This window comes from Sinohyriopsis cumingii, chromosome 16 (genome assembly GCF_028554795.1).
Source record: "Sinohyriopsis cumingii isolate HCF-2022 chromosome 16, ASM2855479v2, whole genome shotgun sequence".
NCBI lineage: Eukaryota > Metazoa > Mollusca > Bivalvia > Unionida > Unionidae > Sinohyriopsis > Sinohyriopsis cumingii.
The window spans coordinates 52021778-52049300 of NC_142976.1; the positions used below are offsets into that span (position 1 = coordinate 52021778).

The window sequence follows — 27523 nt, forward strand, 5'->3', positions numbered from 1 at the left end:
GTTTGAGAATCTATTCAAAATTTGAACATAAAATATCCTTAAAGTTATCGACTGACTTTACCTTTGTTTAAACAAGAAACAATAGCAATGATATAAGCGATACTAATCAACTATTATGATAATTAATCTAGGGATTTTATTTTACAGTTGTTTCGTGTGTGTCTTAATATACATTGCGTCGAATACTTATTTCTTTTTACGTCTGATATCTTTGTATTATGTTGCTAACAGGATATTATATGTATGTTTATTTCATAGGCATGTGTTATTTTCATAAATGAATGCAGAAATATAAATATTGTAATGTTATAGTAAAATACTTTAAAATTTGAGAAAATATGGAGAACATGATTGCAACTTCCCTTTTTTGAATTAAAATATTCTTCGGATATAATTCATAAGCTACAATGTCTGGTTTAGTTGACTTAATCTTGCTTTGTTTGGATGGCTTTCTTAAGTTTGTCTGAATTATTTATATTTAAAATATTATAATTTGACTCCTAACAAATACCACTGGACCAGCATTGTTCTGAAGTTTCTTTACACCGTATGACAAACATAAAATTGGTTACAACACAAAAAATTGCATTGCTTAAGAGAAAATATTTTTCTTACCTGGCATAACCATATGTATCAGGAAAATATTATGATCGTGAATACGTTTTAATTTGAGAGGTTGTGAGAGCAATAATGATTGACCACATCTTTCATTAATAACTTGCTTGTTTACATCGCTAATTAAATTAATTGTTCTATTTTGGTATTTTCTATCTTTCGAGTTTGAACGACCTTTCCGTTAGTACTCAAGAATCGCTTTTATAGGAGCGGCTAAATTTGAAACATTGACCGGACGAACGGTTATTTTCACTTGTGCCTGGTGATCTGTTGACATTGACCCTGATAATTGAATTAGGTCATCCTGATATATCACTGGATTTGATTCCCAGTAATACTCGCTCCTGACGAATCCAAGAGACCTAGAACTTGTACCATAGTACATCTGGTAGAACCACTCATTTCCTTGAGCATTGAATGTCTCGCCTGGAGATGTTATGCCTACGCTGAGCCAATTGCTGAAGAAACTAAAGTCGTAAGGTGCTGACCACATTATAACAATTCGGCGAGATTCCTCTTCGACCAACCATGACACTGTTCCGTACGTCCCTGTTGCGGTGTCTGCCGTCTTTCGAGCAACCTGTTAAAATGGAAATAGCACGTAAATTCTGAGTTTTGTGAAAACATGATAATGTAAAATTCTCTGGATCTAATTTAAACAAAAATGTATGTAAATAGGTGTATTTTTGTTAAAACGAATTGCATTTTTTTTAACTTATTAGACAGGGAATGGAAATTAATGGTGGCAGATACATTGCTTTCAAAGCGATACATTACATTCATGTTCATTATGTGTATATGTAAAATGGTAATCAGTGATTAAAATGTACATGTCGTTTTAAATATTTCTTCAAGTTGAATGTAAAATATCACTTCAAAAATTTCATGTAACTTGTCTCATTGTTTCAAATACATATACACCTGCATATACATGTATATTTTAGTTGATTATGGCAAATCAATGCACGAGATATTATTATTATTATTATTATTATTAAATCATATTTACATTTCCCCATTCAATATTTTCTTTATCATTATATTTCTATACAATTATCATAACATATACGTGTTAGAAATATTATCCATATATAGTGATTTCACCGTCGCTCATATAATACAGAGACATGCCTTCGTATAAAAACAATGCCTTGTCTACACGGGTGACTATATAATACATAGGAAACTTTGTAATTGTAAACATCAGGGTGTATCTGAGTGCCAGACCGTAATTTGGCTTCCGTGATTTTCAATGCGGACTCAAGAAATATCAATGACGCAAATGCAGCAAACTCAGAAAGTTAACTCTGATGACATATACATCAACGTCAATGCAAACGACGGGAAGGTAATATATATATATAGTATTTACATTGTGTCGGTGATGTACCACGACATGTATACATTTTCATTAAAAGGAAACCAAGCTTGCCCCGTTTCTTTTTAATGAAAAATTTATACGAGTGGTATATCATTAATACAACGTACATACTATACATATATTTTATTTATATCACATACAAATATGCATATTAGTCCTTGAAAATGAGTTAAGATTGACTATAGATAACTGTGTGTTGACGGAATGAATGAACTGCTCTCATCCCTGCCGACTGCCTTCGCTTGTTTGTGATGTTTGTGACTCTTCACACTCATTATTGAAAAGATGATAAGTTGATTGTTTTCTTTGTAGGGTTTCTATTTTTATTCACATTTTTTAAATCAATATTAGACACACTTATGATTTAAACAGGAAAGATGGTCCTAATGAAAACAATATAGCATTACAAACACACGGTTAGCTTTTTGAACACTGAATGCTCAGCCATTCACGTACAAGCGCATTTAAATAAGTGTGGAATAAATAAAAAATGGCGAAATAACTAGCCATCAAGATGTAATTATATTATCTTAATGTTCTCTCTCTCTTCTTTTTCTTTATTCGATTTGACTTAGTATTTGCCGTCATTTTTAGGTTCAGAGACAATGGCGTGTGAAATAGGTGGAAATCCTGTACGCACGTCGTTTCGTGGATTTTAGCCCGAATTTACTAGAATGGTCCAGAGAGAGAGAGAGAGAGAGAGATGCCTTTGCCATTTTCATATTTAATTAATAATAGTAATCTATTTTTAGAACATATTAATCGGCTTAAGAAACTACAAAACAAATGCAACAACAAAGCATTAAGTACATTACTTTATGTGTGCCTCGTAACCAAAACATGGACCGTATAATGTCGAAGGACTATTTCAACTTAATAGCATTGATTACATAAACACTAGTTAAATCCCAAGGAAAGTGTGCACATACATTTACGACAAACCATATTCTTGTAAGTTATCTGGTGTACGTTAAGTTTCAAGACTTTTATCCAGCCTAAATTATTTTTCTCCCTCACTCCATATTTCTGCGTATTTTGTCCATTATGCATGAGAGGGAAGGGAACGGAATGAAGAAAGGATTGCGATGAAATTGTGTACAATACTACCTTGATTTAGAAAAGGGTGATTATTATAACTTGCTGTCGTTATTTTCATACGTTACTAATGATTAATGAGTGGAAATAACAGCACTCATATATAGGCCTAGAATCAACAGCACACAATTGTAATACTGTTTATATATGCCCATTATAGCGCCATATATTAAAAGTATTGGTATACAAAATTGCTTGTTACCAACACTATAAATCCATATATATATATATATATATATATATATATATATATATATATATAGTTGTTGTTGTTACAGGATTTAACGCCATTTTTCAGCACACGATAGGCTATACATGGCGACAAGTATTAATGGTGGAGGAAGAACCCGGAAAGAACCACCAACCAACGAGAAGCTACTGGCAAGCTTTCTCACATACCCACATTAGCCGAATCCGAGAATCGAATCCACGCAGAGGTTAGATCGCAGTGATCCGTATCGGAGTGCGCTTTAGACCACTCAGCCACTCGGGGCTCATATATATATATATATATATATATATATATATATATATATATATATATATATATATATATATATATATATATATTTATGTGTGTGTGTGTGTGTGTGTGTGTGTGTGTGTGTGTGTGTGTATGTGTGTGTGTGTGTGTATGTGTGTCTTTTCCACAGCTCCATTGGTGTATGGCGATAAAAAAGGGAGTGGATACACATATCCTTTGTATCCTTTTCTTATATTTCATTAATTTCTGCACATAAGCCAGGCCACGTTGGTCGTTGCAGCTCAAATATTGCTTTATGCGTTGATACTCCTTTCAATATATGAAAGTGAATAGGAGCCAACGACATTGAGAGGTAAAATAAATTGCCTACATATTGACTGATTACACACAATTTAATTTATAGAATGATGTTGAGCAAATAAAATATGCTGGATAGCGCAACTGATATATTATAAATTTGTTGAAAGATAAATGAATTTTTGGATGAGTGCAAGGACAAATAACTAATTACCCAAAAAATGTTATGTAATGAACAAGAATTTTATTCATAGTTTCAAAAGGTAAATTGCCTTATAAATTAAAGAACTTTACTGATAAAGCAATTTAAGCCCTCCACAACGTGGATGACAAATGATAAAAGAGAGAGAGAGAGAGAGAGAGAGAGAGAGAGATTGAGATTTGTTACCTTAGATACAATACATTTTATAATTAATTATTATTTATTATAATTATGACGGAAAGTTTTGAAAGATATCTGAGACTAAACAGATCAAATTGCATATTACTCTATGGCCCTGAATTCTATTAAGAAATATCTAAAAGAAGAAAGGAAACGGAAACAAACCCAAAACTGCTGATACCGTAACTGATGATGACATAAAAAATACTCGCTTTTCGGCTTCCTCATACCTTCACGTTTGCTGAAAACTTTATGGTTTAATAATACTTTGAACTTTGGTGTACGGGGAGCGAGAGAAGAATGATACATAAAGTGGGGTATCACTAAAGCAGGATTGTGGACTTAAATTAGATTATTTAGAGCTTAACGAGAGATAGACGAAGACGAGCACAGGGAAGGACATAAAATCACGAGAAATGGCAAACCAAATGATGTACGCTAACCCTCTATTTCCAGATAGATGTCCGGTAACTATCTACAAATGTTTTATGAACGAACGTCGAAGTGATTTTTGTAACCCTGAAAATCCATTTTACCGTATCTCTGTAACTTACGTGCACGTACCTGGGCTAAATGAGGAATGGTGTTTACGTGCTCTAGTTGGTGCCGGAAAGCTTAATTCGCTAATCAAGAAAATTGCTATGAAAGGAAATTTGCCGGATCTGGCTTCTAAACGCATTACAAACTCTAGCGTGAGAAAATATCTGTCAGAGACTAATCGAAAACAATGTTCTCGACACTCAGGCTATACACATCACTGGCCACAAACATCCCAACTCTCTCGACAACTACAGAAAACATGATAACATCCAGAAATGTGTTATGTCAACCATCCTTTCTTCTAATTTTGTTAAACATCCCCAGTGTGGCACAGTTGAATGAAACATGTGCATGTAATCTTTGATGACAAATAATGCACTTACCAGCCAGAGGGAATCATTTATTCGTCCACACATTATTCCACAAACAAATTTCTATATAGCAAATTATCCCACTACTAATAGCAGTACTTGCCATATTTTCAAGACGGAAAATATAAATTTCCAAGAAATTGTGAACTTGAATCTTCATCACATGGTTGTCATCTAGGGTTTGTATTTGGAGGGTCTTTCATACAGGGTGGTAATTTTACAATCAATATTAATTACAACAAAAGTAGGTCACAAGCAGTTTCTCCACCTCCAAAGAGAGGGAGAGTTATATACGATAGACCCAGTGACACTGATCTCTAATTACCCGTGAATAACCCAAGCACGGACACTCATGCTACATGTAACTTTTCGTTATAATAATACACTACAATACATCTGTGGCCTAGTATCGTTTCATTTTTTTAAATACAATTTTATAAAGTGAAACTGATAAAAATGAAACATTTTCTTGTAGTGAATATTAACTATTTATTGTTAATTTAATTTCACATCCATATATTAAATGTGATAATACCTCGATACCATCAACCATTTTATGTTGTTATTGTTTTGGCACACACATAAAAACGATGACACAGTCACGACACATTCCTCATTAGCATGTTTATATTAATGCACCGCTTGTAAACATTTGCACGTGTACTGCTAAGAAGTTTCTTTTATTTTAAAGGAAGTTATTGGGTGAGAAAAAGAATCACCGTTGGGGTTTATACTTAGAGAAGGAAATCCCAGTCGCGGGGTTACATTATATGTCTCCCACTCGGCAAGTCTCGAGGGGAGACAAATAATGTAACACCTTGACTAGGATTTCCTTGTCCCGGTGCAAGCCCCAACCTAGATTGTATTAATCTAGCAGTGGGTCTCAGACATATATCATTATGTCTCACCCAGCCATATTACAGGACAAATGATTGCCATGTCCAAACACTAGCATCTTAATGTTGAGTGCCAAGCGAGGCAGCTGCTGATGCAGAATAGTCTGGCTAATTTCAAATACAGCCGCAGAAATATGGAAGTAAACATCAAATTAGCTCTCTTCCAGCAAATAAAATCGGTCTCACAAATCTAGCCTTTTAATTCCAGTAAAATAAGAAATTTGATGAAAATCATACGCTAGAATACCTTATTCGTATGTTCAAGTGTGCCTGTTTGAGATGTTCACTTGCAGACAATCGAAGGACAGGCTCCATACTCCCATTACGATATGACGTACGGTAGACACCAATTCGTCGGAATGCAAATATAACTGTTGTTATTGTCTTTGAGCCTGCATTGATACGCTGACATAAAGTGTCTACTTTTAAATTTCTACCAGTATCCATTTAGTGCCTCTCGATGTTTCATATGCGTAATTATTCTGCGCATCTCAGTTTCTCATATCGCTTTGTGTACTTATTCTGCATATCTCAACTTCCGCATACAGCTATTTCTCCTTATTTAGCAACCCCGTGTGTGTCCCATGGTTGACTCAGATTTAGATATATTTATCGCATACAACATTTTATCGATGTCTTACTACATACCATTGCTTCTCTTTTGGAGGGAAGTATACCCCGAGGAGGAATAGACAATGCTCCACCGGCGATCTTAACCACAGGATCTGTAAGAAGAAATCTTGTCCAATTTTCTATTTCAATACCACAGTTAACCCTGTAGTTATTATTCATCAGATTACTCAACGTTGTACCCGTTAGGCTCGAACCTGCGCTCACTGTGCTAGCAGCGGCCGATACTATAGCCGCCACAGTCATCTCGGCTAATGTGCTGCGGAAAGTAGTTTCTACAATAGAGGAGATAAGACCTGCTTATAATGCACACAAAAGATTACATGAGAGATTGTATATATTCTTAAGACATTACGAATATTTAGGTCTTGTATTGGAACATTCTAAGGACTATATTCTTTCCCTGACTTTGCGTGTTGATACATATGCGCAAGATGTCGAACCTTTTTGATAGTATGAGATTTATTAATTTATGTGAGATATTTCTTGCATATCACTTTTTAAAGAAAAATAAGTCTGGCCTACATTGAGAGATTAAATCGAAGCATGTGCAGGCTACGATACCTTTATTTGATATACATTACATTAAAAAGAAGGATATAATTTATTGGGTTTTCGCGTTGTGGTCCCTGAGTGACTAATATTGTCAATTTTCATAAATTAACCAGTCTCAGTTATTCATATGTTTTACGGTTATGTTGATCCGGAGCTTGATGATGTTTTAAAGTGTACCTTCATGGAAATATAACGCTGTTTATATGTGTCCAGGCGTCCTAGAGTTATGGCGTTTGAGTGAGTGAAAATATCCTAATACCAATGTATCATATGTATCAAAGTTCGATATGATGCAAATTTTGTTTCATACTATTTTCAGACGTTGCTATGTAAAGGCACGAAACCTTGGACGAACGTTAACAAGTTTAGCTTTGCGGTTCAGTTGGGCTTCTTTGACATACTCAAAACTTGAACACAATTTGTTTAAAAGTACAATGCTGGTTTTTGAATAAGCGAAACAACCATCATGTAATACTTTATCACATATAACAAATAAGTCTATTTCTTTTTTAATTAATAAAGAAATAACTCCCATGGCTTAAAACAAGACACTTACCTAACACAAGGTATCCTATGAAAGAGGCCAACGGTCCACCCATTGTCGATATAAGTATGCAGATGTTATTCACCAACTACAATTCTGTCTCTTTGAGAGGAACACAGTAACGTCGGTGTGACACTAGTTGGACATGTATTTTATTTAACAGGTCACATGTTCCGAGGGAGCTCATCTGGTCACGTTACCATTGTGACTAATCACATCGGCTGTAGAAGCGGCAGTCAATGACCGAAGATGAAATTAACTAAAGAAACTGATGCATTTAGTTTCTTGAATACTAGTTTGCTTCTGTACAAATGTTATGTATGCAGGTCATGCGGTTACTAATTACTTTGTAAATTAGTTAGTTGTATTATTTAGATGATTTGTGTAACTTATTCGATAAGAGTTGATATAAATAACTAATTGTATTTATACAATAGAAATCATCTAGAAATGTATTGTATATTTGATTATATGACAAAAGTTTTTTGTTTGTGAACAAAATTGTGTATATAATACATATATGTAGGTACTATGTAGACACAAATTAGAATGATATAATATTAAACATTTCTTATAATTTATGTATCAGTATGACTCTGACGTAAAAGAATAACGAAACTCTTTTTGATGATCATCAACTGGACAGAAAATAACAGTGTTTAAATACAAACTACAGTGGAAACAAAAATAGCAATACCTCCAAATTCCCTCACTTGTACTGAGCCTACCTGTCTTTATTTCGGACTTGCGATTTGAGCAACTCATCTGAGCAAGTAACGTATTGAATACACATGATATTCCACATGACATTACTTTGTCTGGTTCTAATTGAAGCTTATGCATGCTATACCATATTTATTTATGCCAATATATACATCGGTTTGTCTTTTTCAGAATAAAATCCCTTTATTATTTGAGAACATATAAGAGTGCATGCTATTTGTAGCCAGCATTATACTTTAAACAGAGCTGCCTAAAAAGCGAAGTGAAAGAATATCTCTCCCTTTGGAAGCCGAGTTCAGACGGATGACTTCATCTGACCTTTTCACCCGTATATAGCATTAGTGCGGTTTATAAGTGTAGGACATGCTACGTATGCAATTGCTTGAGTAGCTTTTGTCACCGCATTGGTATGTCCATGAGATGTTACTCAGCGTGAATGAATCGTGTTTCATACCTGCACTGATAAAAATAAACTTTTATTGTGACTAGGCCAGAAGTAGTATAGGGGGCCACTATAGCCTCAATGGGAATTAGCATTACAGAACCCCCCTGGGCCACTATAGCCTCAATGGAAATTTAACATGGAGAAAAACCCTGGGCCACTATAGCCTCAAGGGAAATGTAACATGGAGAAAAGTCTTGGGCCACTCTAGCCTCAAGGGGATTGAACATGGGAAAAAAGCATGGGCAACTCTAGCGACAAGGGGAATTTAACATGGGGAATTGTAACAGGGTCCAGACCTGATGGGTCTATGGAAAGGGAACAGGGGGAGAGGGACATAACACACACACACACACACACACACACACACACACACACACACACATATATAACATAATAATTCCGGGGTAGGCAATTGAAAGTCATTCTCTTTTCGAGAAATAGGAGTGGTCCTGAAAAGGGCCTTTGTGTTTCTTCTTCTTCTTCTATTTCCTCCACTTCTTCCACCAAGATCTCACTTTTTCCATTATTCCTTTCTTCTTCTTCTTCTTCTTCTTCTTCTTCTTCTTCTTCTTCTTCTTCTTCTCCTCTGTTATCCAGTCAGGATGACCCATGGCTCTGAACTTTTCCTGGACTTTGATCCAATTGTTGTTTAGCCGCTCAAACTCTGCCTCTTTCTTTTTGTTTTCCTGATCTTTTCTTTCTTTATTCCATCTCTCTTTAGTCTTCTTGACCTCTACCTCCATCACTTTTCTCATCAACTCCTCTCCTTTCTTCAGTCTGTCCAGACCTCTCTCCACAAAAGAGCACTCTGTCCCATGTGACATATTTTCAAGAAAGCACCTGACTTTGCTTGCATTGTCAAGTGCTTCCTTTAGGCTTCCCACTCTGACATAGGTGGGATTTATCATACCTCTCAATCTCTTTTCCTCCTCTTCTATCATTCCTGCTATCACTTCTTTTGCTACGTTTAGGCATTTAGCGTAGTACAGGTACTCTGCTATCTTCCATTCTTTTTCTAGTCTCTCCACTACATAGATACTATCCATTATCCAATAGTATATATGTACCAAGTTGTTAAACAACTGACTTGCAACCACCATCTTCGTTTTTATTATTCCGTAGAATGGTTCGAACATCAAACTCTGTGGGTTCTTATACTGAAAGCGCGTACGTGATGGAAAACATCCCCCTAAGACTTAAAATTGATATTACCTAGATCATCACTTAAAACGCGCGGCCGTGAAGGAAAACATCCCCTACTTTTCTCATTTCATATAATATACTATCCACATAAGTTAAATCAGCAACAAACTAACCCCAAATCTACTATCCACACACACACACACACACACACACACACACACACACACACACACACACACACACGCAAAGCAATAAAATTAAACCCAAATTTACTATCCCCACAAACGTACTTGAGCGCTTACAAACAAACACACACACACACACACACACACAAAGAGTCAGTGTTTATATACACACTACTCTACCTACACACATTGGCAAATCGATGGTTATTTCTTTTCTAGAGTATTGTGTAGCCCTGAAAAGGGCTGTTTGTTTTAGAACTTCAGATGCACCTATCTAATGCTGGCACCTTCCTGGTCTGGCACCACACACACATCTTCGACTCCAGTCTCTTTTTACTTTTTGTCTTGAGAGTGCAGAGGCGGGATGATTCGCTTCAGCACCCCAATCTTCTGTCTCTGGTATCTTGTAAGTCATCCTCTCTCCTATTTTCTTTTCCTCCTCTTCCCTCTCTCTTCTCTCCTCCTCTTCCTTCTTTATTCTTGCTTCTTCTACGATAGCCTCCGCGGACAGTTCATTTACTATGCGCCTGGCATATTCCAGGTGCATCTGGAGTTTTAGCAGTTTTACAATCCTTGTATTCATTGTCTTGCTGTTAACAGGTCGACGATGGGTAGCTCAACTGACGATTAGTTTTTAAGTTATACTAAAAGCGCGGACGTGAAGGAAAACATCCCCTAAGACACAAAATTGATATTACCTAGATCATAACCCAACAACGCGCGGACCTAAAACAAAACTTGATCTTAATATTTTATCCACACCAACGTACTTGAGCACTTACAAGCACACAATCATATACACAAACACAAACACTCACACTATAAAAGAGTCAGTGTTTATATACACACTACTCTACCTACACATATTGGCAATTGGATTGTTATTTATTTTCTAGAGTATTGGGTAGCCCTGAAAAGGGCTGTTTTTTTTTTTTTTTTGTTTGCTATGGCAATCTTTTAGTTTCTAAGAATGCTCCGTCCTCTCAGGATGGACTTTCTGGCGATAGGTCTGCTTCTTCGGAAAGAGAAGTAGAACTCTTTGGTGTCGATACGACAATCGACAAAGCCTTTGTCAGGTTCAGGTTGCTGCTGCTGCTGTTGCTGCTGTCTCTGAAGTCTGTACTTCTCTGTCCATTCTTCTTTCTCCCTGTTCACTTCTTCTCTGAAGAGCTCTTCGATCAGGTCTTCAGTGACTTTTAGCATTCTCACGTTCTCTATTTCTTCTGGCTTCGTTATCAGACTGTGTCTGACCCTATGCAAATTCACGTAGGCTTCGTTTAGCTTAGCTAGTTTGGAGCACATCTTCATAGGAGGATGAGTCAACAATGGATGGTTAGACTGGAGGCTACCCCGGTTCTTAAAGTCAAAGCGCGGACGTGAAGGAAAACATCCCTCCACGGTTTTCGATTCGCAACGTTTAATGAATGTCATGAGAAAGATAGAGAGAAGTCAAAGTGCATGAATCAACATTCTTATAGTCAAACAAAAGACAAAGGCATTTTTTTCAAAACACAACATTTTTTATTCAAAATCACTTAACACTAACCAACAACTCTAACATTTTTTAACAATAATCCAACAATATAACATCAAACATTTTTTTCATATGACAAACATTTTTTTCAATTTACACTCTACTTTAAACAGGGTTGGCAACGTTGTGAATGAAATTGTGATTTCCACTGTTGCAAGTCATTGAGTCATGGATGGACACTACGTTTCCTAGCTGAAGACAACAAAATAAGCATACTAGTCACAAAATCAACGATTTACTTTCTCATCGTTTCTAGAAAAACCATGATCAAAATAAGTCACTAAATGTTCTTTTGCTGATAATAAGTGATCAATTTCGATCTCAACTTTCTCTTTGAATTTGTCAAAGAGGGCTTTGATGTAATGGATTTCTTGAGTCGTTAATGGAGGACAGAAATGTTCACGCAAGTCTTTATACCACCAACGTAACACGTCTTTTTTAAACAGACTCCAAGCTTCGTCCAGATATTCTTTGAATTTTTTCTTCTTGACTGATGTTTTGACATTCATAGTAATCATGCTTCATCCATATCGTAACTGTGTCTGCCAGGTATGTAGCACAGTAGGAGACCAATTGCTGTTCTTGTTCTGGACATCTCGACTTGATCATGATGTCCTTTTCGTCTTTGTCTTGGGATTCTCCTTCCACGGTCTCCTCACATTTCATGTCTAAAGTTTCTCCACTAGGCAAAGAGGGATAACAGTCTTCCATGGCTTCTAATAGTCTAGAATGACTTCTCTCAAACTGTTGATTTCTATGGTATTGTCGAATTCTGCATACAGGAGGACGTTCACTGTGTGATCTGGAGGTGGATTTGCAAACTGAAGTTCCACACGAATCTGGCCCGATTTTATAGGGTGGAAATGTCCCTCGTCGCTGCCTTGGTCTGGAGTGAAATCAAAACCCCACAAAGCATAGCCTCCTGCATAATCGTCGTACGAAATACCGTGACTGGTGTTGGTTCCTATCTGTCCCGTGGCTTCGTACAGGGACAAGTACGATCTCAAATAATTTTTTGCGACACCAAAGTTGGGCTCAAAGGGTCGGGTACACAAGGTCTTGCCGTCGCGACTGACTTCAATCTTGGACACATTGTAATGTTGAAACTCAAAAGGATTTTGATCGTGGGTTCCGTTGAAGGCTGAATTCCTGACGATACCAACAATCAAACGCTTGGGTAACTGTCCTTGGAACAGATGATCTTCGATCATAGATCGCTGTCCAGCGGGAATGGTGAACGTTTTCACTTCTACGCGTCGTATCGGATACTTGGCGGTCGTTCTGCTCAACGTCTGACTGATGTCGTTTCCCACTTTAGGTAACAATTCCACACGACGCACGTAAAGTCGGGCTTCTTGAATGATAGTTTTGTATTCGTTGGCATGGGCCATCAAATGGAAAGCGGCACTGCTACGATTCAGTCTCAGACGGATATCCACCCCGTTCAGCAAATACTTTTCTTGTAACCACATGTCCAAATGCAAACGATCCATCAGTTCTAAACTTCGCCCTTGCAGAATTTTCTTACGACGGTCGTTAAACCCCACATTGTGAGGATTGTCATCTTCTGTCAGGACTGTGTCGCTAAACGTGCCTACACCTGCTGTGTCAGGTTTCCATACCACGCAAGCATCCAGATGAGTATTCTTGGCTTCTTTTCCGTACGTCAAGAGATTTTCCAAGTTGGCACGATATGGGTAAGTATCCATGCTGCTGCTGACCAGTTTGTTATTCAAGTACAAGTCCACTTCGCTGAACAAGGAATGCATGAAATTGTTGACAGGAGCTACTCTAGCATCGCTTCCTGGATTGGTGTTGTCCGTTTTGATCACTTTCACTTTCAAATACAGGTAACTGCTATTCAGATCGATGTAATCTTCGGGTTGTCCTTTGATTTCAAACTCGATGGGAGCGGAATCCGTCAAAGAGGAGACGGGATGAAATTCCACCCATTGGGATTCTTGCATCGTCATCATGGTAGGGGGCATGGCAAACAGGTCCAGTTCCGACTTGGAACAAGCGCAAGACTCTCGGTGCATCATTTTTTTGTCTGTTTCTCAATAATCGAAAACGTCTAAGTCTCGAACGGTTCTTCTTTTCTTTGCCTTTCTAGCTCGAAGTCTGGTGAAAGGGTATTTTCTTCTTCGTCTCTTTCTGCCTTGTCCTTGCTGAATGCCTGACTCGGTAGCGTGCAGGGCATTTATAGATGTGTCTCGTCGGTCCAAAAGGTCTTTGCCCGTTTGCAGCAAGACATTTCTGCCTGCCCTCAAGAAAGCTTCTTTAGGGTTTTGTTTGTCGATGATGACATTTTGGAGAAATTCTTTGCCTTGTGTCAGTGCCTCATCTTTCAAGGCGTGCAATCCGCGTGTCACCATCGGTTTCAACACCGGGGCCACCGAACGAAAGGCTGATTTCAACATATCTCCTAAACCGTGTCCTCGCTGTCGAGCAACCCCTCGGTACACTGGATACATGACTTACGAGTCGTGAGAGAACCGTTTTCGAAAATGGAGTTTCACCGTGACTTTTCCTTTGGTGAATGCAATATTTTGTCCCAAATCTCCTTCTATAGCAATGTTGACCGTGTCCAAATAAGACTTGCTGACAGGCAAATAGTGAGGATGTACAAATTCGCGGTGGACGTGGTAAGTATTTCCACCTTCTTCGTCAGTGGCCGTGGCAGAATCCACTTTGAAAGGAATGACACGTAGTAACGGTGCGGAGGTGCGTCCCACCACGTTGTACTCCACCACATCGGAGTACACAAACATCAAATTCAGTCCTTGGTTCAGTTCGACCTGGGCACGAAATAACTTGCTAAATGACTCGTTGTCGTAAACGATTGGTAATTCGTTTTTCTTGAGCATGGCCATTCTCATGTCCATGTCTCGGCCCAACATGTCAAACAATTCAGGACAAAATAAAATGGACAGGATTTTACTCCCGTCAAATTTCATCAAGAAGCGACGAGCTGCTTTGTGGTATTCCATGGTGACACTGTTTTTGACACTCTCCAAAGCTTTCAGAAACACGACATTAAATCTGGAGGTTATGGTGCTGACCAAATTTTGAGCACTAAAATAATAGCCTGGAGGAATGAACAAATGATAGGTGGTGTACTTTTGATTTTTTGTGCCAGGGGTTTTCTTGTCATATTTGCCATAGGTATCCAAGTACTGTTGCAATTGTTCGTCATGAACTTCTACATCAAAAAAATTTTGATTGGGAAGGACATTGAGGACTTGGGTCGGGTGAATGATTTCTACTAAAGCCACTTCCCAATGGGCTTCGTGATCTAAGGGGATGGTCTGAGGTAATTTGGCCGTGTAACAGCACAACGTGTTCTTGGGAAACACCTCCATGGAACTGTCACTGGGTAAGGTTAAGTAAAATTGGCTTTGGTGAGTCATAATTCCAGAGTTCTGTGGCTGTCCGAGGGGTTGCTGGACGTCAGAGGCGTGTCTCCGCTCAAAATGGGGTTGTTTTTGGAGTAGTGGCTGGCACTGGCACTGGACGCAAGGTTTCCGTGGTTCCCGTTCGAGGTGAATTTCAGGGAGGGATTAGGAAGCAGGTAACCGATGCAACTGCTCAATAAAATGGTCCACAATTGTTTGTCTCCTTGTTGCAAACTCAAATTGGCAATGGCTGCCCCGATGACACAATACACCACGAAGATTTGGCAGAAAAAGACGATTTGCGTTTTAGGCACTCGTTCTCCGCACCACACCCACAAGGGTTGTTTTTGTAAATCTTGCAGAGAAGAACTGGGTGAAGGAGTGGTCGACGTAGCAGTGTCTGTGTGAAAGGGCATGATGGTCACTTCTTTTTATAGTCGATGACTTGCGATGCGTCGATCCAAGAATCGAAACTTGGTGGGTATCCTTTCCAACGTACTTTGACTTCTTTGACACGTCGTTTGCCTACTTTACGGGTTCTGCGTTCGACAATGCGTTCGATGTCGTACACGTCGTCTTCTTTTTTGGTGACACGTTGTAACTCGGGCAAATAAAACGTTCCTTTGAGCACTTCTCCGTTCATGTCTTCCAATTTATAGACGGCAGGATGACGACCATGCACTCGTCCAGTGACACGAAACAATTCGGTCGTCCAGTTAGGTAAGTAACCTTTGTCGAAAGTGCGTTTGGTTTTGCCAATGCGCACCCAATCTCCTACGGTCAACTCTCCACTTTTCTTGGGGACAGCCCTCGTCGGGGACGTACCAAACAGGCGCTCAAACACCAACACTTCGTTGTCGGGAGTCACTTCTTGCGGGGCACGTCCGATGCTTCGATGGTAAGATTGGTTGTACGCTTGCACCAGGTGCGGTAAGATATCGATGTACTTCAGAGTGTGGTGATGCGTAAAATATTTCCACATGCGTTCTTTCAAAGTGCGTTGAAAACGTTCCACGATGCTGGCTTTGGTTTCGGGATTCTCGGTGGTAAAAAAAATGAATGTCACGTTTCTTTAATTCTTTTTGGAAAGTTTGGTTCAGAAATTCGGTACCTTTGTCCGTTTGCCATCGAAGAGGGTGACGACCACTTTGTTTCAACACTCGTTGCAGGGCTCGCACTAACTCGCTGCTCGATTTGGAAGTCAAGGGCACGACCCAGGCAAATTTGGAAAAGACGTCGATGACACAAAACAAATATTTGTAGCCACGATTGTAGCTGGCCAAATGAGAGACATCGGTTAAATCGGCTTGCCATTGATGATCAATGCCTTCCACTCGGGTGCGACTTCTGGTAAACTTGCGTCGAATGGGTTTGTGTAAAGTGTAGGTAGCTTGTTCTTGTAACCATCGTTGCACTTCAGGTAAACGGAGACTTTTCAATCGAGTTTTGGCAGCACGATACAATTTTTGAACTCCTGCGTAACCTGCAGGATGAGAGGGATCGTAGTAAATGCTGGCTAAGACTTTTTCCATTTTTTTTGTGTTTGTGTGTTAATAAGACACCCACTCTTGGAGGATGCTACTCTTTTTCTCTTGGTGTATTTTCTTGGATTGCAATGCTTTGCGTGTGCGACCGGCAATAGGTGTTGAAGAGGAGGATGTCTGAGCGGGGGATATCGGTTCTTGTTTCACTTCTGTCTTCACTTCTGTCTTCACTTTCTTTTTCTCTTGTGATGAAGAAGGGTTGGCCATCATCTTTTTAATCCATCCAATTCTGGACGCAGGTGGTGTTGTTAACTTGCGTACTTTTTCTGGTGGAGTTTGAAACCCTTCTTCTTCTTCTTCTCCTTTTTCTGTCTTGGTCACTGGTAGTGGTGGTACTGGTACTGGTACTGGTGATGGTGCTGGACTTTTCATCAAGATCTTAAAATCTTTCAGAGTGGGTAGAGCTGTTTCGTCTAAAGCTTTCTGGTGAAAGAGTTGCAGTCGTTGCAAGAGTTGACCGTACTTTTGCGATTTTTCTGTTTCGGACAAATCTTGGCGATCCATCAAGGACTGCAATTCGTGTTGTAACTGGGACATCTCGCTCAAATGGGGATTGGGAGGTAAATGCGGAGTGCGTTGTTCTTGCCACCGATGGTATTCCATCCATCGTTTGTAAGGCACTAAAGCTAGTTTTCGTCCTTCCATGGGGTTGTCAGGGGTCAATTCTGAGATCTTGGGACTTCCGAGGGCCTTTTTATCTTGCTCCCACCAGTCCTCCCAACATGGTTCCCAAGACTCCTTTCAGCAAGGAACCTAACAAGAGGGGTACAAATGCCTCCACGTTGGACCAACATCTTCTTCTTTTGACGAATGGGAATTTTCTTTTGAACCATTTGGCGATGAACGTGACGCTGTTTACCTAAGCATTGTTTCTGGTGTTTGGACAAAGGGATCGTGCCTTTCAAGACGTTCAAACAACATTCGCACACGGTATCGATGACCTCTTTGGAGGCTGTTTGAATGCGTTTATTTCGTAGGGGTGGAGAAGCTTTGGACAGGACAGATAACATGTCCCCATGTTTGACTAAACGTGGTGGTAGTCCTTTCCTTTTCTTTCCTTGGGGTTTTCTGGAGGGTGACATCTTTGAGTCTTCAGGAGCACCAAAAAAACAGTGATATCCTACTTGGTCACAGGTCTTTTTTATACTGGAACGCGTCGCCACTGATTGTCTTGACGTCGTATCAACTTGAGGAGAGGCATGACACGTCGTGGAGGGGTTCGCAACGGACTAAATCGAGCCAGTTCTTGCTTGGACAAATCCAGTAAACTTTGTAACATGCCCGATCTTTCTTGGACTTTGACTTTGGGAGCAGGTACTTTGTGAGCCGAAGCCACTGTTGCGAAACTGGAGGGTCCTGCCACTGGGGAAGTTCTTGGGGTCATCAACGGAGAAGTTCTTGGTGTGATCAACGTCTCCAAGTACTGTTCGGTTCTTGGTGACATCAACGGAGAAGTGATGGAACCTGAGGCTACCGGAGACGCAATCACTGCCGTGGCAGGTCGTGGTTTGAGAGTGTAAGGTTGCGTCCTGGCCGAAGTGCCTCTCTTGCGACTAGTTTTCCTCTGTGGGCTTTTCTTTTTCTGGGGACTTTTTCTCTGTTTCTTTTTCTGAGGGCTTCTTTTCTTTTGCCGGGGTGGTGTCTGGTAAGAGGAGGGTCCCGCCACTGGAGAAGTTCTTGCAGACACGGGTCTTTTTGGGGACCTTGTCTTTTTCTTTTTCTTCTTGGAGCTTCGTTTGACTGCTTTTTTTGTCTTGGGGAAAATTTTGGGAGCATTAGGATCCCATCTTAAGAGAGAGCGAATAATGACCCTTTCTAGAGTACCGCTCCCTCCAGGTTTCAAAATGATTTGTTTTTTGGTTTGAGTGTCAATGCGGGGATCGGCCAGTTGGGATAAAGCGACTTTGTTTCGATCGAAAAAGCGTTTGGTTTGATGAGGAATCTGAATGATCCCTTGGAGTAATTGACGTGCCGTCACCGTGAACCATCGTAAGACTTCTTTGAGACTAGCTTCTAAGACACGAGCTCGTATCTGTGGATTTTTTTCTCGACTGATGCCGTACAAGACACGAATCAATTTGACGGGAAGATGCGACTGAATGGACGTCATGTTCACACTGTGTGTGTGAGACAGACGAAAAGGGTCTGAGGTTTTTATAGATTTTTTGTGGAATGAAGTTAAGTCGAGGACGGAGACGTGTACAGGACAGGCCCTCCATCTTGGCACCAGTGGTGAAACAAGTGGGTACGAAATCGCAAATCCTCGGGGGTCGTAGGTTTCAAATCGACGAGTAAATAGGCGTGTGGAGTGTGAGTGGCATCGTCGTACGCCTGAGTCAGCCAAGGCGTTCCTAACTGTTTGGCTAAGACTTGCACTTGCGATTTATCTCGAGGGTTTTTAAACAAGACCACGTAATGCGCATTGAGACTGATGGTGCGATGGGCTTTACTTTGTTGAAACAAAGTTACGACACTGGCATTACGGTGATGCCCTTTGCGCGTGAACCACAGTTTAATTTCTTCTTCGTCTTCTCCTAACATGTCGTCAAAAATGACCAAATGGGTTTGACGGGAGTCAGAGACGATGCCATCGTCTTCTTTAGGAATGCCTTCCACAAACACGATGGAATCGCCTTGACTTTCTCGCAAGAGGCTGTACGCCGATTGCCACTCTTTGTAACACCACACGATGCGTTGAGGTGGTCGATCGATCAAATGATGTTTATGTTCGATCAAACGTTTGACAAATTCTGTTTTGCCTGAACCGCTAGGTCCAGCAATGAGCATGTTAAAGGGATGACGAAGATACAAAGCCTCCCAACTGGTACGATCTTAGTGTTCGTCGATGACTTTGACAGTGGAGGAAGAGGGAGCAGAGACAGTAGAAGTAGCCATAGTGTTAGGAATGTCACTTGTGACACGAAAAAACAAGACGAGAGTTTATACACTTTTTTCAGGACACGTTTATTGAATGTTTCAAATATGAATAATACGAAAGACAAAAATACATAAAAGCCAAATAGTGATGTACAGGAATAAAAAACACATCAAAAGGATCAAAGTGGAATATAAACAAGTCTCTGTGCAACATGTTCTGGGTAAGCAAGATGTCCTAGGGACAGTGTGTAATGTTCTTACAGTCTCTGCATGAGGTACGGTCACACAAGTGTCTTCCCGGAATGACCTTTCAGGAATGTCCACGACAGTCCTGTCCTGGGTGACGGGTTCTTCTGGTACTGTCACTAACACAGGTTGAAAAGTTGCAAGGCTCACAAGCGCATTCCACTTCAGAAACCCTACACTTGAATTGTGCCTGTCTAAACTTGTTTTGTGTTTCTCTGAAAGTATTCATCTTGTTCACTTGGTCCTGGTAGTCACAATGAACTATCGATCTTGCCTAGGGTTCCGTTTCATATACAGACCAATATCGACGTGTCCATACGGTAAGGTGAAATGATTGGGAAGTCACACTCGCTTCTGGTACACGATTTGATAGACTATTTGCAAGGGTCGACTGACGATGTGGTGAGTGGGTAAACGTACAATCTTGGTGGGTTGGTGAGTGGTCACTCTCCAGATTGCAAGGCTTCTTTCAATACGCCAAAGTTCACCACTCGACGTACAATCTTGTTGGGTTGATAGGTGGTCACTTTAAAGTGTTCGTCCTCTCCAGACTGCAAGGCTTCTTTCAATACCCCAAAGTTCACCACTCGACTGGTACGATAATTCAAAGTCAATCCTTTCACTTTGCACTGCGTGTGCACTTCTCCTTGTTTGTCCCGATATTCGTAACCGTAATTTTTAGGACCACCACTGGCGAAACTTAGAATCTTGTCGTCGGGATGCTCGTCTGTCCAGGCTCCTAAACGGTCTCCTTCGATGTCAGGGTGCTGTTGACTCGGGTGATGGATGTAAATGCAACTGTCCGTGTCAAAGTACAGGACGCGTTCCCTTAACAGTTCTAAAGCTTCGTACAGTTTTAAGCGAGCATGAGCTGTCACGTAAGCCGCAATGATGACATTTCCAAAAGGGTCGTCTTGTACAAAGTCCAGATCGTCTTCGTAATTGACCAAGATCAAATCCTCGCGAACGACGTCCACGTGTTTCATGTATTTGGTTTTGTCGTGAATCATCTGAAAGTAGCGGGAAGGTTCAGTCAAATACTCCGTCTTGGGTAAACACGGACGTTGTGCCATTTTGCCCCACAAACAATTTAACATCACTTTGGCAAACGATCGCCTGCCTTCGTTTTTCTCGATGTGGTCAGATGCCTTCTTGTGCATAGTATTTCTCTTTGAATGTCTTTTGGTCTTCGGGAGTGTGACACCAGGACGGATAGCCACTGGCTTCTTGTTTCAGTTTCAAAAAAGCATCCACGTAGTCTGCGAAAATCCCTTTCTGCGTGGGGTCACCCTAGTGGTATTGTTGTGTCTTGGGAAAGTGACAAATTTCGTACACTTCTAACAGTTGGTATCCCATTTCCAGAGCTTTGAACAATTCTACGCTGACCCAGGTTCTCGTCAAGGCCCGTTCTTCCTGGGTGTGCTGACAAGGCTGGTCTTGGTTGCACGTTTCGGCACATGTTCGAAACATCAGTTTGCCTTGACAATGGTAAGGTAAGACGGGATGGTACAAGTCCGTGGGAGGCGAAACTTTGCACTTGATCAAGCCTTCGTATTGTCGAATGTTTTTCAGGTCGATGTGTTCCGTGAACAATTGTGGGTGCCCTGCAAGAATGCGACAATATTTGCACACGTAGGGATACAGCGAACACACGTCCAAGTATTTGATTTCTTCTCCTTTCTCTTCGTCGGCTTGGTACATCAAACAGGTGGCATTGGTCCTTCCTCCGTACAAACTATCTCTCGGGTTCAGGGGGTCCACCAGCTTGTAACTTTCCACGAGACATTTAAACTCGGGATCGGTTTTCAAACGGTGATCGTACTCGTGTTCCCACATTTCCACCACTTGGTTATCCTTCCTGTTCTAACTTTAGGCGTCGCTGACAAGTGGCCTGGTACAAGTCTTCCATGGTTCGTTGTAGAAACTGATTTTTAGTTTTACGGTCAGGGTAACAGACAGGACATCAGTGAAATAAGCAGCCGTTAAACTCGTACACAATCTTGGGGTTTTCTAAGTCCCAGCCATCTACCGAATGCGGTCCAATGGTCTTTTCGCCCCCTCCGTTGCGGGCATGCTGAATCCATTTGTCTTCCTTGTCGGACAAGTAATGTAACCAACGTAGGGCTTTGACCGAGTATTGACGTTTGACATAGTTGGTCGATTGAGGACTGATGACCGCCACGGTGTTTTCAGGCATGAATCTTTGTCTGTACACTAAGGAACACGCTTTGGCAATGGTGCAAGCTTCTTTCAAAGGATCGACCCCTCCGTGTTCCATGAACATTTCTCGAAATTTTCCAAAGCAACGCCGTAAAATGTCCACGTCGGAACGACAATACTTTAGCATTTCTTCCTGAAAGTCGAAAGGGTCCGAGGCGTGAGCCTGGTACCAAGCGTAGAAAGCTTCTCGTTGTTCGGTACCCATGTTGTCGGGGTCGTAATCTTTAGCCTCAGGCAAATGGGGTAGAACGGCGTGTTGATTGGCTTCCGTATTGAAAAAGTGTGGAAAATACCCTTTAGCCATTTCTGTCATTCCAAACGTTTTGGGCATTCGACTCAAAGGCATGGCCAAGTAACTCATGGAATCTTTAAACTGTACTTGTCCCACTTGCATGGAAATGACTTTGGCTCCGTTCAAAGTCACTTTAGGTCGTTCGGTGCCTTGTTCCGTATAATACCTCAAAAGAAACTGTCCATCGTATCCGGAGAAATTGTGAGCCATCACCGTGGCATGACGATGACAATCTCCGTAACGTTCGATGTCCTCTTGGCTCCACGTCTTGTCGATGGGGTCTAAGACCCATTGGGCAAAATCGGCTAGCGTGCTCGGTCCCCGAAAGATTTTTTCACGCCCTCCAGGAATCTTGCTGCAGTGAGGGCAATGACTGAAAATAGGTTCTTGAATGCACTTGTCGCACGCTCGATGAGCCACACAGAAATTAGGAATGTGAATGCCGGTCTCTTGCATGCATTCGAAATCGAAAAAGATGAAATTGCCTTTTTCATTTTTGTGACCATCCTCTTTCTCTGGTTGGTATTTTTGCACGTAGCATTGATGTTCCATGTCCACGATGTGGTGACAAATGTGACATTTTTTCTTTCCTCGACATACGTGTGCCTTGGCATTATTGGTACGTATACCTTGTCCACACGTAGGGCACAATCTCAGCAGTTGACAAGCACATTTCTGCTGTGAACCTTGCGTCTTCAAATGTTGTTGGTAACAGGTAGGGCTGACAAACGTGCGCAGACAAGTTGAACAAGGCACTGGTCCTTCGCTCAGACAGGGTGGAGAGGCCAAACATCCTGAGCATTTCCATCCACAATGTTTGTGTTGCTCTCGATTATTATAACCACGGTCACATTTCTCACAGTAATATATGTATCCCAGGAATCCAGTGATATTGGTAATGGTATCGAAATGGTCATCGCGATGATAAAGGTGAATGTATTTTCCGTCCTTAAAATCTTGGCCTCGAAACAACAGCGGTCCGCGCACTTCTTGAGGGTGCACTTTCAAGGTGTAGCGTGGAGCTAGGACATCTTGCAATGTTTGCATTTCAGGAATGCCACAGGGTGTGTCTTTGGACAGGCCCGCTTGTTGTAACAGGAGTTCTGCTTCGTTTCGTTGTTTGGCTCGGTCCGATTGTCGAATAGTTTTCCAGGCTCTTTTCCATTCTGCCGTGTCGTTCTTGTTGGCATAGGTTCGCCCCACCACGATAGCCCGGGCTAAACACATCTGGTCATGAGGGTTGTAAATTTGGACGAGGCTACGCTTAATGCTGCGAAGATCGTTCACCAATAACATCTTTTTGCGTCCAGTCCCTTGAGGAAGAGAGACGTGAGCCATTTTCAGTGTGGCTTTTCCATCGGTGATGTCAAACTGGTCATTGGATTGTTGCACCTGTTGTATCTTGTCCATGACTTTGGAAGGGGTCAGTTCTGTGGGTCTGCTAAACTCGATCCAAATAGGGGACTTCAAACCATCGTGTTGCATGGATAGTGTCAAGCGATCGTCTTCTTTGGGTTGATATTGTCGCTTGAGTGCGGTGAGTAAAGAATCCCACATCTCTGTGATGAACCCTTCTGCTTTCTCTCAGGGTACTTCGGACTTGAAATCTTTAAACTTCACCGTGTAGGTGTAAGCCGTGGTTCTAAATTTTCTAGAGGAGCGCTTTTCTGTCTCTCGAATGGAATAGTATTTGTCAGGGTTAACTAAGGGCGGTGAACTTGGTTGAGAGGGCTTGGATTCTGGTTCACTCATGTCGTCTTCAAAATCACTGGCATGAATTTATGCCAAGACTTCAGCTCTGGTACGAGGCGATAGATCACGTTTCTGCCTCTTACTTTCTTCTTCTTCTTTCTTCTCAAATGAATTAGATCGTTTCATCTTGAAAGCAAAAAAGTCAAATGACTCAAGTTTAAACACCAGGAGCTACTTTATAGTCATGGCAGACCAGCGTATATAAAAGTGTACGTGTCTTGTCCTTGCACTATTCATTTCACTCTCTACCTGATCACAACGATGGAAGAGACTAGCCAGATGGAACGTTTCATCAGAGTGTTGCGAGGGGTCATTAGAAAATTCTCTTCAGACCAGCCTTCGGACTACTCTCCTTCCTTTCGAGATAAAAGTGAAGATACTTGCTATATCTGTCAAAAGATAGGGCATTGGTCTTCAGAGTGTCCAGACCGTCAAAAAGAAAAACAGGGGTTAAAAGAGACAAAAGTCAAGATACCTGTTATTATTGTAAAGAAAAAGGACATTGGTCTCCAGATTGCCCCAGCAAGAAACAAGAGGAGTCAGAAGAAGAGAGGGATTCTTCAGAGAAAGAAGAGGAAGACGAAGAGGAAGAAAGCAGACAGGTGAAAAAGAAACAGGAGAAGAAAAGAAGGGAAGAAAGTGAGGAGGAAGAAGAGGAAAAGCCTGTGAAGAAATCTAAAAAACAGAGAGAGCAAATAATGACACAAAAGAAGTGAATGAACTTTTTTAAGAGTGTTTATCTTGTGAATTGAATTGTAACTATGGATAACAGAATACATTAATGATAAAAGGTAAGTGACTTTGGGTTATGATTTTAAAATAAGAACCTACACTCACGCACTCATACACAGACACGTACTCTAGGGGTAAAATGGGTTGTTATTTTGAGTTATTGGCAATTGAAATGGTATCTCTTTTCGAGAGAAGTGGGTGGCCCTGAAAAGGATCGTTATTTTCTTGGTGTAGGGGTGAGTTTAAGCAATCAACTTTAACTGTCTTAAGCCTTTGCCACGTCCGAGGCCTACTTTTGATGATGATGATTGGGTTGAAATCACTAAGGGTGGTAAGGTAGGGTTAGTCTCAGGGTTGGCGTGTTTAGCTCGGGAAGGTCGTATTCTCTTCGGTTGTGATAAAGAAGTCTGATACATTTGTTTCAGACTTCTTAACTCCGCTAAAATGTCCAACAGTACCGTGACCGTTTGACTTTCACCCTCTTGTTTCTTTGCTGCTTCTTCTTCTTCTTGCTGTTTTTTTCTTCGTACCTCTTCTTCTTGCTGCTGTTGCTGTAGCAGAAAAGCTTGTTCTGCTTCCTTTTGTCTCTGTATAAATTTCTCCAATTCTTCTTTCTGTCTCTGTCGAAAATTCTTCACGTGCGGTAAAGATGGTAACGAAGGTTCTGGAACAAATTCTTGCGAGGTCAGAAAATCCACAAAATCCCAGTTTACGGCTTCTGAAAGTAAGTCCGGGTTCCCTTGGGTAGTATCCACCGTCGGTGCACCCCCATGGATCGTTTTCTGAGTTTTCGTCATGTTGAATCACTGTCGCATAGATTGACAGCGCACAGGCGCTAGCGAATGTATATAGGCCACGTGACGTCACAGACTGCTTTCTTCCGATTGGATGCGGACTGACTGAATTTCGTCACGCGTGTTTGGATTGGTCAACGAACTCAATCCGTTTCAATCCTTCCTCTCCCTATAAATAAGTGCAGTTCAGTGCAATCACTCACTCACCTATTCTCGTAGCCGCAAGATGTGGACTGACGTTGAATCTTCCACCCTCGTGTCTTCAATGATGTTCAGGACGGACATGCTCATGTATGTCCGATCCAAGTGGACCGTTGTCCACAGGACCACCAGCAGTCTGTGGATACGAAGAGTCTACATAGAGAGACAAGGTTGCCTCAAGAGGACTCTGATGTATGGCCCTGCTGTAAGACGCAGCTTGAGGACAAGAAGATGCCACAGATGCCCTTTATGTTAAGGGCATATTAACATAAATCAAAAGGCCCTTTTCAGGGTCACTCCTATTTCTCGAAAAGAGATTGACTTTCAATTGCCTAACCCCGAATTATTATTTTATATGTGTGTGTGTGTGTGTGTCTTCGCGCGTACGTTGTGTGTGTGTGTGTGTGTGTGTGTGTGTGTGTGTGTGTGTGTGTGTTATGTCCCTCTCCCCTGTTCCCTTTCCATAGACCCATCAGGTCTGGACCCTGTTGCAATTTCCCATGTTCAATTTCCCTTGTCGCTAGAGTAGCCCATGCTTTTTTCCCCATGTTCAATCCCCTTGAGGCTAGAGTGGCCCAAGACTTTTCTCCATGTTAAATTTCCCTTGAGGCTATAGTGGCCCAGGGTTTTTCTCCATGTTAAATTTCCATTGAGGCTATAGTGGCCCAGGGGAGTTCTGTAATGCTAATTCCCATTGAGGCTATAGTGGCCCCCTATACTACTGCCAGAGGTTTTATATTACAGCTTGAACAAATATATTGATTTCGTCTTTCGAGATAGAAGAATTTAAGTTATATTTCGCTAGGTGAGAGCCTTGTTGTATTGAAATATAAATGTAAAGTTCAGTGCGTCAACAAAGAAATAATTTATTTAAAAAATGCAGAGTTGGGAATGATGCTGTATTGAGAGCAACACGTGCCTTGTGTTTGCAAGATTGCGAATTGTCCAGAATTGTTTCTCCCTTGGCACAGAGTATTCATGAGACTCTTTAAAGTATCATTTCTTCAGTGCAATGATAGGTTGATGTAGTCATTTATAACCCCTACATAATCAACTTCAGTGTTTGAGAATGCGAAACGTCATAAATCGTAGTCTTTTCTACATATATTACCTCCTTATGCAACCAGTGAGGTACGGTCGATGTCACATAACACGCCTCACATCTCATTAAGACATTGAACCTAGATATGTATATATAATTCTTTATTGCATCATACAATCTGTTAAACATTTTCAGAACATTGTTTTCTGAAAGAAGAAATATTTTTGTTCATCAATGGTGCAACTATTGATAGCAAGTATCTTCTTACAATCATCGAATGATCCGAAAAGTGTCATCATGAACCATTACAACTCTATGGTCTTAAAATAGAAAAGAGCAAAAACCATCACGTTTTGTAAAATTGAACAAAATCATTTTTTCTTTTGTATAAAAAGTGATAATTTAAAAAGAAGTTACAGTAATGCAAATTATTTCACAAACAGTCCAAAGCGTTTTATCACACGTCCTAATGACAAAGTTCTCATTAAATTCCATTGATATTTCAGACAAGATCCAATGTGGAATGTGTTGACGTACCTATAATATCGAATATACAAATATGACAATCGCCTTAAGTGTGATGATATGATAACAGCCCTTTTTGATGA

General features: G+C 40.7%; 1 pseudogene across 1 annotated transcript; it reads right to left on the reverse strand.

The window, feature by feature from the left end:
- Positions 1-684: 684 nt before the first annotated feature.
- On the reverse strand, positions 685-7845 carry LOC149780405 (tereporin-Ca1 pseudogene; annotated as a pseudogene). The gene is made up of 3 exons (XR_016414858.1): positions 7803-7845; positions 6710-6966; positions 685-1195 (listed from the first exon to the last, which is right to left on the reverse strand). The product of XR_016414858.1 is annotated as a tereporin-Ca1 pseudogene (transcript).
- Between the last annotated feature and the right edge of the window lie 19678 nt (positions 7846-27523).